The following is a 10,819-nucleotide window of genomic DNA, read 5'->3' on the forward strand; positions in this document are numbered from 1 at the left end:
ATGTATTGTAAAGTTATTTCTCTACTGTCACTACGTCTCTTACAAAGTTATACATGATGTCAACGGATTGTGTTTTGCTATGATATTTAGGATCCTTCGTAAATGCGATAGATGCTTGACTATCACAATGTAAAATCAATGGACCCTTAGAATTTTTTGCAATACCCAAATGCTCAAAGAATCTCTTAAACCAAACAACTTCTTGTACTGCAAACGCACAAGACATGAATTCTGATTCCATGGTTAAAAGAGTTGTTCAAGTTTGCTTCTTACTTTTTCATGAAATAGAACCACCATGTAAGAAATCATAACTGGATGTTGATTTTCTATCATTCCGATCACCAGCTCAATCAACATTTCTCTAACTTCTTAAGAATAAATCAGATCCACTAAAAGAAAGTGTATGATCAACAAATTTCTTAAGGTATCAAAATATTCTCTTTACTACTTTCCAATGATCTCTTTGAGGATTGGATTGATACCTGCTAACTACTCAGAACATAACAAATGTCGGAGCGAGTACACATCATAGCATACATCCAACTCCCAACAACACTAGAATAATGAACTCGATATATGTCTTCCTTTTCTTTTTCAGTCTTTTGACGCATTTTAAGGCTTAAAGTTCACCTCTTGCTACATGAGTATCCATGGATTTAAAAACATTCATTCGAAAACGTTCAAAGATTTTCTTTATATAAGTTTCTTGAGATAAACTCAAAAATTTCTTGGAACGATTTCTGTGGATCTTAACACCCAATATATATTCTTCTTCACCCATATCTTTCATATCAAATGATTTTGAAAGTAATGACTTAACAATTTTCACATACTCTAAAATTATTTTCAGCTAATAAATTATCATCTACGTAAAGAGAAAGAATTACGAAATTTCCATCAGACTTTTTCACATAGATGCAATGACCTTCATTGATCATGCTAAAATAAAATGGTATCATATCCTTATGAAATCTTAGGTACCATTGCCTTGAAGATTGTTTTAGGTCATAAATTGATTTTTTCAATTTACAGACTTTCTTTTCTTGACCTTTAACAACGAAACCTACGGGTTGTTCCATGTAGATTTCCTTATTTAATTCTCCTTGAGATCTTCATGTCCATTTTGTGTATTTCTAAATCTAAAAGTGCAACTATAGCTAAAAGTAATCGTATGGAGGTAAACTTCACTACTGGTGAAAAAGTTTCCTCATAGTTTATTCCAACTTCTTGAGTAAAACCTTTTGCCACCAATCGTGCTTTGTGTCTCTCTATCATCCCATCGGATTTGCATTTAACTTTGAGAATCCATATATGCCCAATAGATTTATGTTACTTAGGAAGGTCAACCAGATCTCATACTTTATTTATTTTCATACATTCTAATTCTTCTTTCGTAGCTTTTATCCTTTCATCTCTTCTAGGGATCTCCAAGGCCTCAGTCACAGAATTAGGTTCATCCAACTCTGCTGGAGATACTAAGAAAACATAATCCTCAATCTCATAAGATTGTTTAGGCACACCATTTCTTGTACTCTTACGTATTGAAGTTAAGATTCATCAATAGAATTTTGGGATTCAAAACTCCTACTTGGACCAGGAATTATTTCTTGATCCATTGAATTATCAAGTATGTCTGACAACATTAACTGATCTTCTAAATTCAATATTTCGTACAAAGGCTCAACTGCACTTATTTCACCCTTTTTGGGAAAATCATTTTCCAAAAATTTGACATCTCATGATACAATTTTAATAATACTTCCATCCTCCGGTTCATCGATGAACACATACCTTTTTGAGCGTTGAAAGTACCTTATAAAGATATATTTCTTTTCTTTTGGACTTAGTTTGCCAAACTCATCAAAACGATCTTTAATATATGTCACACAACCCCACAATCGTAGATCATACATATTTATTTTATGACCAGTCCAAAATTCATAAAAAGGTGGAAGGCACTGATTTAGAAGGTACTTTGTTCAATATGTAAGTCAATAATGCATCTCCCCAGAAACAGATAGACAAACTTGTCTGCGCAATCATTGATCTTGTCATGTCTAATAATGTTTTATTTTTTCTTTTAGCAACACCATTTTGTTGAGATGTATAAGGAAAAGTTAACTATTTGATAATACCCTTTTCAGTACATAATTCTTTAAATTTATTTGACAAATATTCACGTTCTCGATTAGTTCTTAAAGACTTTATGTTTTTATCTAATTGATTTTAACTTCATTCATATATCTTTTAAAGCACTCAAGTGTTTCATTTCATGTTTATGAGAAATTAAATAGACATAACCAAAGCGCGTGAAATCATCAATAAATGTAATGAAGTATGTAGCATCATACTGTGCCTTCACATTTATTGGACCACAAATATCAAAGTGAATTAATTGAAGTGAGAACTCAACTCTTTTAGCCTTCCCAAAAGATTTACGTGTAACCTTACCAGCTTTTGACAAGTTGCCATATCAATCTTGGTAAAAGAACCTAAATTTTCTTTTTTTGCCAACCTATTCATTCGATCTTTCCCTATGTGACCTAATCGTGCATTCCATGTAATAACATCAATATTATTGTTTCTTGCATAACATGTCATTAAACAACGATCAATATAATAGTTAAGTTGAAGGATTACAAGCGGTCATAACAAAGTTCAAAACCATATAAAACATTATCTAGAGTTATTCTAACACCACTATGACTAAAAACCAAATCGAAACCAACGTCTAATACAGTAGACACAAATAATAAGTTTCATAAAATATCTGGAGCATATAGGACGTCATGCAACATCAAAGAGTGGTCACCACGCAAGTCCACTTTGCAAGTGTCTATCCCTTTAACTTTCAATTTCACATTATTTCTCACATAGATCCACCTTGATTTAGATGAAAGTCGACGAAACTCCACAAACGCTTTTCGATCTCGACTCATGTGGTCGGTGGATCTGAGTCTACAATCCACATAGGATAAAATTCAGTTAGTAAAGAAGTGCTAGAAACATATGTCGCACTTAGAGATGCATTCAGAAATGCTACCTTTTTCGGCTCAGTTCACTCACGGGAAAAATGTCCTAGCACTCGACAATTGTAGCACTTTATTTTGCTCTTGTCTCTCTTCTTGAAAAACCATTTTCCTTTCTTGGAATTTGGATTCCTCCTTTTCTTAGAGAGTCCTTCTCTAGTCTCTTTGTCTTTCCTATTCTTTTTCATATTTTCCTTACGCTTGAAGCCTGAAGATTTTGTACCACTTGACTCTGCCACAAAGTCATTAGAAACAGTTTTACAGCACAGGCGCTCATCTTCAAGTTTAACATGGCGTGCAACATCAGAAAATTTTTTGATGCTATCATTATGGGTCAAGTTAACCTTCAAATGTTCCAAATTATTGGGAAGAGACAGAATCACTGCCTGAACTTGTTGCTCATCTTATCGAACATGACCAGCACTCTTGATTTGAGCTATCATGTTTGACATCACCCTAAGGTGTTGTTTGATATTCTTATCATGACGCTTTTTGTAAGTGTCGAATTTGATAGTTAATTGTCAGAGGCGGGTTACAGATGTACCCCTATACGTTTCTCGTAGTTGTTCCCAAATAGCAAGAGCAGTAAATTTCTCACATTCATGTATGAGGTCATCAACACATAATTAACTATTATTCCACGTGCAGTGGAGTTAGCTTTTTTCCAAGCTTTGTAAGCTTCGAGATTCCTTCTGTGTTGTGCAGTATTACCCTCTTCAGCTTGATTAAAAACATGATTTATACCTTCCGGAGTATTTTGCTCTTCCAGTACATATCATATTTTACGACTCCAAATGTCGTAATTGTCATCTTTAAGTTTTTCACCTTCGTTTAATTTAACAATGATACTTTTGTATGTCGCTTTGATTTCTTGATAGAGTTTGTGTTGCCTTTGAGACAATAATATTTATTATTTCACGCTCTCGAAAATGTGTCTTAGACAACTTGATCTTCTACCTTATTTCTTTGCTCGATTTTGAGAACTCCCACTTGCAGTGATTTAAGCATATTCCTATTCAGCCATATCAGAAATGAGAACAAAACAAAAATATGGTTAATACTATTTAATGTGACAACATATGTCCCAAATTTCTCATAAAAGACGAGAAACTATTTAAGGAATATAAAAGCTAAGCGAATTTATCAAGAACAATTTTAATACACATAAATAAAATTATAATATAGTAAAAAAACAATTGATCACTATTCTTTGTAAAATAAAGAGGATAATACAAAGTCTATTTCCCAAAAAGATTGACTATAAATCCTTTTCTTTTTTTAAATCCTATCCATTGTACAAATACAATAATTAATATCTTATGTAAATTGGTATGAGTGTCACGTCAGATGACAAAAGTGTTTTTGTAATTCTCTATTAATATCTAGCAGAAAAGAAGCAACTTACGTCTTTCTTTAAAAAAAAATTAAGTCCTCCACAGTACTATTATAAAAGCATGTGTACTAGTCTCCTTATTCTAAAAGGGCATTGTATTTTTTTTTATTTGACCTCTTCCAACAAAGAAAGTACAAAAAAAAATAAATAGTACAAGATCATATAAAAGCATAACAATCCTTTTCCTTTACTACTCTTATCTTATTCAACTTTTCTTCTTATATCTAGATTAAAAACTTAAAAAAAAAAAAAAACCAGCAAAAACGCTCATTCACGATAGAGAACAAAATTATTCTCTATCCTTTCCTTCATCCACGACAGAGTAAAAAAATTATTTTCTGTCCAAAAAAAAAAAAGTTGATCATCTTTAATTGTATCCCAACAAAGAATGAAACTAAAGACACTTCATTGTTAGAATATCAAGTTGAAGAATGAAGGTATGTTCTTCGATTTACGATCAATTTTAATTTTTTTTCTAACATATGAATCGACTTCATCATAGTTTCAAAGAAAATATATACTGATCTTCATATAAATATTGTTGACACAGTATACTGATCTTAATTCATCATAGTTTTAAAGATCTATATATAAATATACTGATCTTTACATATATATATATATATATATATATATATACATATATATATATATATATATATATATATACATATATATATATATATATAATCTGAAGTGTTAAGAAAAATACTTAATTTAAAAAGAAGAGAATATTAACGTTGGAACAGTTACATATAGTTATTCCCGACCCTTATGAAATTAATATTATCTTCTTCTTTTTCCTTCTTTTTTTTATTCAGAAAAACAATTTTGGGTTAGATGGGGTCAGGTCGGTCCACATCGGTGATTCAAATCCAAAACTTACATTATCAAAACCATATACATTTAGTGGTTGATTACATTTTACTTCAGAAATTTTCTCAATTACAAAAAAATTGAATTTTTCATTGCCGGATTGTTCGATACATTACAAATAATACATTACTTTATGGAATGGATGTATCCAAGAGAGTATAGGAATTTATATGAGAGTTGATATGTATCTGAGAATGGGATTGATTACAAGAATGGATAAGGATGTATCTGAGAGGGAAAGATTCTATCCGAGCGAGAGGGGATAGGAATGTATCTGACAAGGAATTTTTTAAACGGAAAAGGCTCAAAACTATCTTTAAACTATTCGAAATAGCTCATATATACTCTGAAACTTTATTTCGGCTCAAAACTACCCTTCCCATCATACTATTGGGTCAAAAGTACCCTTCTTAGTAATGGAAGTTGTTAAATGCCACGTGGATGTCATATGGATGTCACATTGCATGCAAATAGGATGCCATTGTCACATAAACTAAATAGAAAGGGTTAAAATACCCGTAAACTATACGAAATAGCTCATATTTACGCTTGAACTATATTTCGGCTCAAAACTACCCTTTCCGTCAAACTATTGGATCAAAAGTACCCTTCTTATCAACAGAAGTTGTTAAGTGTCATGTGGATGTCACATTGCATTTCAATAAGGTTCGACTGCCACATAGACTAAATCCCTAAATCCTAATTACTTCCCCCGTCATTTCATTATTTCAGAAATGATATATTCATCGGTTCTCCCTAAATTCGCGGCTAGGATTTTATACTTTACTTCGTGGCTGGGTTTCAAAGTGAATATTTATGCTTGTAGGTTAGTAAATTTTTTTTCTTATTTTATTATGTTTAAGATTTCAAAGCATGATAGTTAGTATTTCACAACTTTCCCCTAATTTTGCAGCTAAGGTTTCGTAGCTTTCTTCGGGGCTGAGTTTCAAAGTGGATATTCATGGTTGTAGGTTAGTAAATATTTTTTCTTATTTTATTACGTTTACGATTCCAAAGTATGACAGTTAGAATTTCACAACTTTCCCATGATTTCGCGGCCAAGGTTTCATAACTTTCTTCGGAGCTAAGTTCCAAAGTGGATTTTCGTCGTTGTAAACACTATAAAATAAGAAAAAAGTTTACCAACGAAGAAAAATGTGAAACCTTAGCCGCGAAATGAGGGAGAATGGTGAAATCGTTTCTGGAAAATAATGAAATAAGGGGAAAATGAGTAATTAAGATTTAGGGATTTAGTCAATATTACACATGTGGAATTTAACAACTTTCGCTAATAAGAAGGTCACTTTTGACCCAATAGTTTGACAAGAAGGGTAGTTTTGAGTCGAAATATAGTTTAGGGGTAAATATAAGCTATTTCGAATAGTTTAAAGGTATTTTTAACCCTTTTTCTTTTAGTCTATGTGGCAGTGGAAATTTATAGGGATTTCATGTGGCATCCACATGGCATTTAACAATTTCCATTAATTAGAATGACACTTTTGACCCAATAGTTTGACGGGAAGGATAATTTTAAAACAAAATATAATTTAAGGGTGTACATGAGCTATCTCAGATAGTTTAAGGGTATTTTTGACACTTTTTTATTTTTTAAATGATAGAAATTTTTAGAGATTATAATATTTAATTTGTGTATTTATATAATTTTTTATTAAATATCATCTATATATAACTTATTCTACGACTCTTACGTGATTTGTACGTAAAATGACAGTTTGGTTTAGTGCAATATTATTAATACTGACCCGGCCGGCCGATAATTCACGAAACAACACTAGTGCATTGAGTTGAGAAATGATCTTTATAAATAAAAAATAAACATCTTTCAGAAAAAAAAATCTTAAAATTGAAAACAACAATTTTGAAGGTCTACAGAAACAAATCTCTCAATACCAACAAGAAAACAATTTATACCTTTAGACAAAATAAATTAAATACAAAAGTAGACCAATGACTAGACCGGTTTGCAAGTTACACTCTTCATTTTGTTTAGTTGTCATAATTTTCTTTTTGAGTGTTAAATAATATAAATTTTAATAAATATTTTAAGATATATTTTTTCATCTTATAGATATAAAAAAAATACAATTTATAATACTTTTCATATAGTTTTTAAAAATCTAAAATTTCATTTTAAATATAATTTAATTTAATTCTAAAAAATAATCGAATTCACTTTTGAAAAGCACAGCAACATATCTAAAAAGGAACCAGGGAGGGAAGTATAATGTTTTCGCTACCTACTTATTTGACTTTTTATGCTTGACTAAATCCAAAGTCTGTTGATTGATGAAACGGAGTATTTGTTGTTATAACATCATATCTATTAGAAAAGATTTAAAAAAATAAAAAATCATAAGTATCAGTCGTATATATGACGCTCGTTAAACAAACTATTGTCCAATAGGATACATAATTTATTAAAATAATAATTATTATAAGAATATTGACTTGTCATTGACCAGCAATACCTTTAGAAAAGTTCTCTACAATATAAATAATTGTGCACACTACACAAGTTCATCAAAAGTAAACAAATCCAAGAAAATTGCATATCAATATATTTGATGATGGTTCCCAAAAAAGTTCAATTTCTCATTTTCTTATATCTCTTTACAGTTACTTTCGCTTCCACAGTTACTTTCGCTTCCACGGAGGAAGCAATTGCCCTCCTAAAATGGAAAGCAACTTTCAAGAACCAGATTAATTCCTTATTGGCTTCATGGACTCAGAGTTCAAATGCATGTGGGGATTGGTATGGAGTTACGTGCTTAAATGGTAGGGTAAGCAAGGTGAAGGTGCTCGTGTCATTGGTACACTATGATTTTCCATTTTCGACTCTCCCTTTTCTTGAATATGTTGATCTTAGTGTGTATAATCTCTCTGGAACTATCCCACCTGAAATTAGTAATCTCACTAATCTTGTCTATCTAGACTTTCACATGATTTCAGGCACAATTCCATTACAAATCGGCTCACTAGCAAAGCTCCAGAACGTTAACATCTATGACAGCCTTTTAAATGGTTCCGTTCCTAGCTCATTGAGTAATTTGACCAACTTGTCTATTTTGTCTCTTTATCAAATTAATCTTTCTGGCTCGATTCCTACCGAAATAGGTTATTTAAGGTCTCATACTTCTCTAGATTTGGGTATTAATTCTCTAAATGGTTCTATTTCTACTTCATTGGAAAATTTGACCAGCCTTTCTATTCTGTATCTTAATCATAATAACCTTTCTGGCTCCATTCCTGAAGAAATAGGTTACTTAATGGTCTCTTAGTCAACTAGATTTGACTAAAAATTCTTTAAGTGGTGTTATTCCTGCTTCATTGGGGAATTTGACCAGCCTTTTTATAATGTACTTTCATCAGAATAACCTTTCTGGCTCCATTCCTAAAGAAATGGGTTACTTAAGGTCTCTTAGTCAACTAGTTTTGGCTCTAAATTCTTTAAGTGGTGCTATTCCTGCTTCATTGGGGAATTTGACCAGGCTTTCTATTTTGTACCTTTATCAAAATAAACTTTCTGGCTCTATTCCTGAAGAAATAGGTTACGTAAGGACTCTTAGTTATTGAGATTTCTCTACTAATTTACATACTGGTTCTATTCCTACTTCTTTGGGAAATTTGAATGAGTTGTATCTTTTGTCTCTTTTTTCTAACAACCTTTCTGTTTCGATTCCAAGTGAGTTGGGAAATATAGGAAGACTTGTTACTATGTATTTAGTTACTAATCAACTCATTGGTTCAATTCCGGATTCCTTTGGCAACTTGAGAAATTTGCAATGGATGTATCTCCACAGCAACAATTATACTGAGAAAATTCCTTCATCTTTCTGTAATTTGATGAAATTGGAAGTGGTGTATTCGCGGAGAAATAACTTGAGGGGAGAAATTCCGCAATGTCTAGTTAATATCAGTAGACTCGAGGTATTGAAAATAGAATATAATAATCTTGGTGATGATATCCCTCCATCTATTTGCAATCTAACATCACTAAGGATTTTAGATTTGGATCGAAACAATTTGAAGGGAGCTATTCCACAATGTTTTGGCTACATGAGTGGTCATCTTGAGGTTTTAGATATCCACCAAAACAATCTTTATGGGACTCTTCCAGAAATTTCTAGCAATGGAAGTGTACTCAGAAGCTTACACTTAATTAGAAGGGAAAATCCCCCGATCTTTAGCCTATTGCAAAAACTTGGAAATTGTTGATTTAGGAGACAATCACTTCAACGACACATTTCCAATATGGTTTGAGACTTTGTCAAATCTGAAAGTTTTAAGCTTGAGATCGAACAAATCTTATGGGCCAATTAGAGCTTTAAGTAATGAAAACATGTTTTTGAATCATAGATCTCTCTTATAATGCTTTCACAGAAAACTTGTCGACTGGTCTATTTCAAAATTTGAAAGCCATGAGGACAATTGATCAAACAGCGAATGTACCAACATATCTTGGTAAATCTGGAGAGAGAGAGATTACAATGCTTCTGTTACATTTTCAACGAAGGGAATGGAGTATGAACTGAATAGAATTTCGACACTTTTCAAGACTATCGATCTTTCAAGTAACAAATTTGAAGGACATATTCCAAGTAGTTTGGGAGATCTCATTGCACTTCGGGTGCTAAATTTGTCTCATAATAGATTGCAAGGTAATATATCACCATCACTTGAAAGTTTATCTTTAGTCGAATCATTGGATCTTTCGTTCAACCAGCTTTCAGGAGAGATACCACAACAACTTGCTGTCTTACATTTCTTTCATTCTTAAATCTCTCTCACAATCATTTCCAAGGATGCATTCCTCGAGGACATCAATTTGATACATTTCAAAATAATTCATATGAAGGTAATGATGGATTACAAGGATTCACAGTTTTGAAAGGTTGTGGAAGTAATTGGACACCGGAGACAAATAATAGCGATTATATATGAGTCAGATGATGAAGAAAGCAATTCTGAGTTTCTAAATGATTTTCGAAAAGCTGCTCTTATGGGAATATGGAAGTGTGCTATGTATTGGAGTATCTATTATATATATCATGATCTCAACTGGAATTTTTAAATGGCTTGCAACAATTTTTAGAAAGATGGAACACAAATTAAAATTGTTATGCGACAAATAAGGAAGAAGTAAGTCAAAGGTAAGTGCTTGTTTGATCTTTGGTTATATCAACAACTAATTGAATGATCTACCAAAGCATATTTCTCTTTCCAAAATCAATTAGTAGAAGCAATAAAAATGGATTATGTTTCAAAATAAAAGTAAGACTTAACTTTCTCTTTGAGTAAAAATAAAAATCAAATGCTAATACATAGACAAATTCGAACATGCAGGTGCTCGGAGGAACATTTGGTAGAATACTCATGAGAAATGTAATGTCATGAACTTTAATTATATATCAAACTAGGGAACACGTCCGCGCTTCGCGCGCGGATTAATTAATATGTGGTAGGAAATTTTTTCTTGTGGATGTATTATATGATTATATTA

General features: G+C 31.8%; 1 pseudogene; it reads left to right on the top strand.

Annotated features, from left to right (window-relative positions):
- The first annotated feature begins 4,638 nt into the window (after positions 1-4,638).
- Positions 4,639-10,819, top strand: LOC107029764 (annotated as a pseudogene).

The sequence above is a fragment of the Solanum pennellii genome, chromosome 1 (genome assembly GCF_001406875.1).
Source record: "Solanum pennellii chromosome 1, SPENNV200".
Classification (NCBI taxonomy): domain Eukaryota; kingdom Viridiplantae; phylum Streptophyta; class Magnoliopsida; order Solanales; family Solanaceae; genus Solanum; species Solanum pennellii.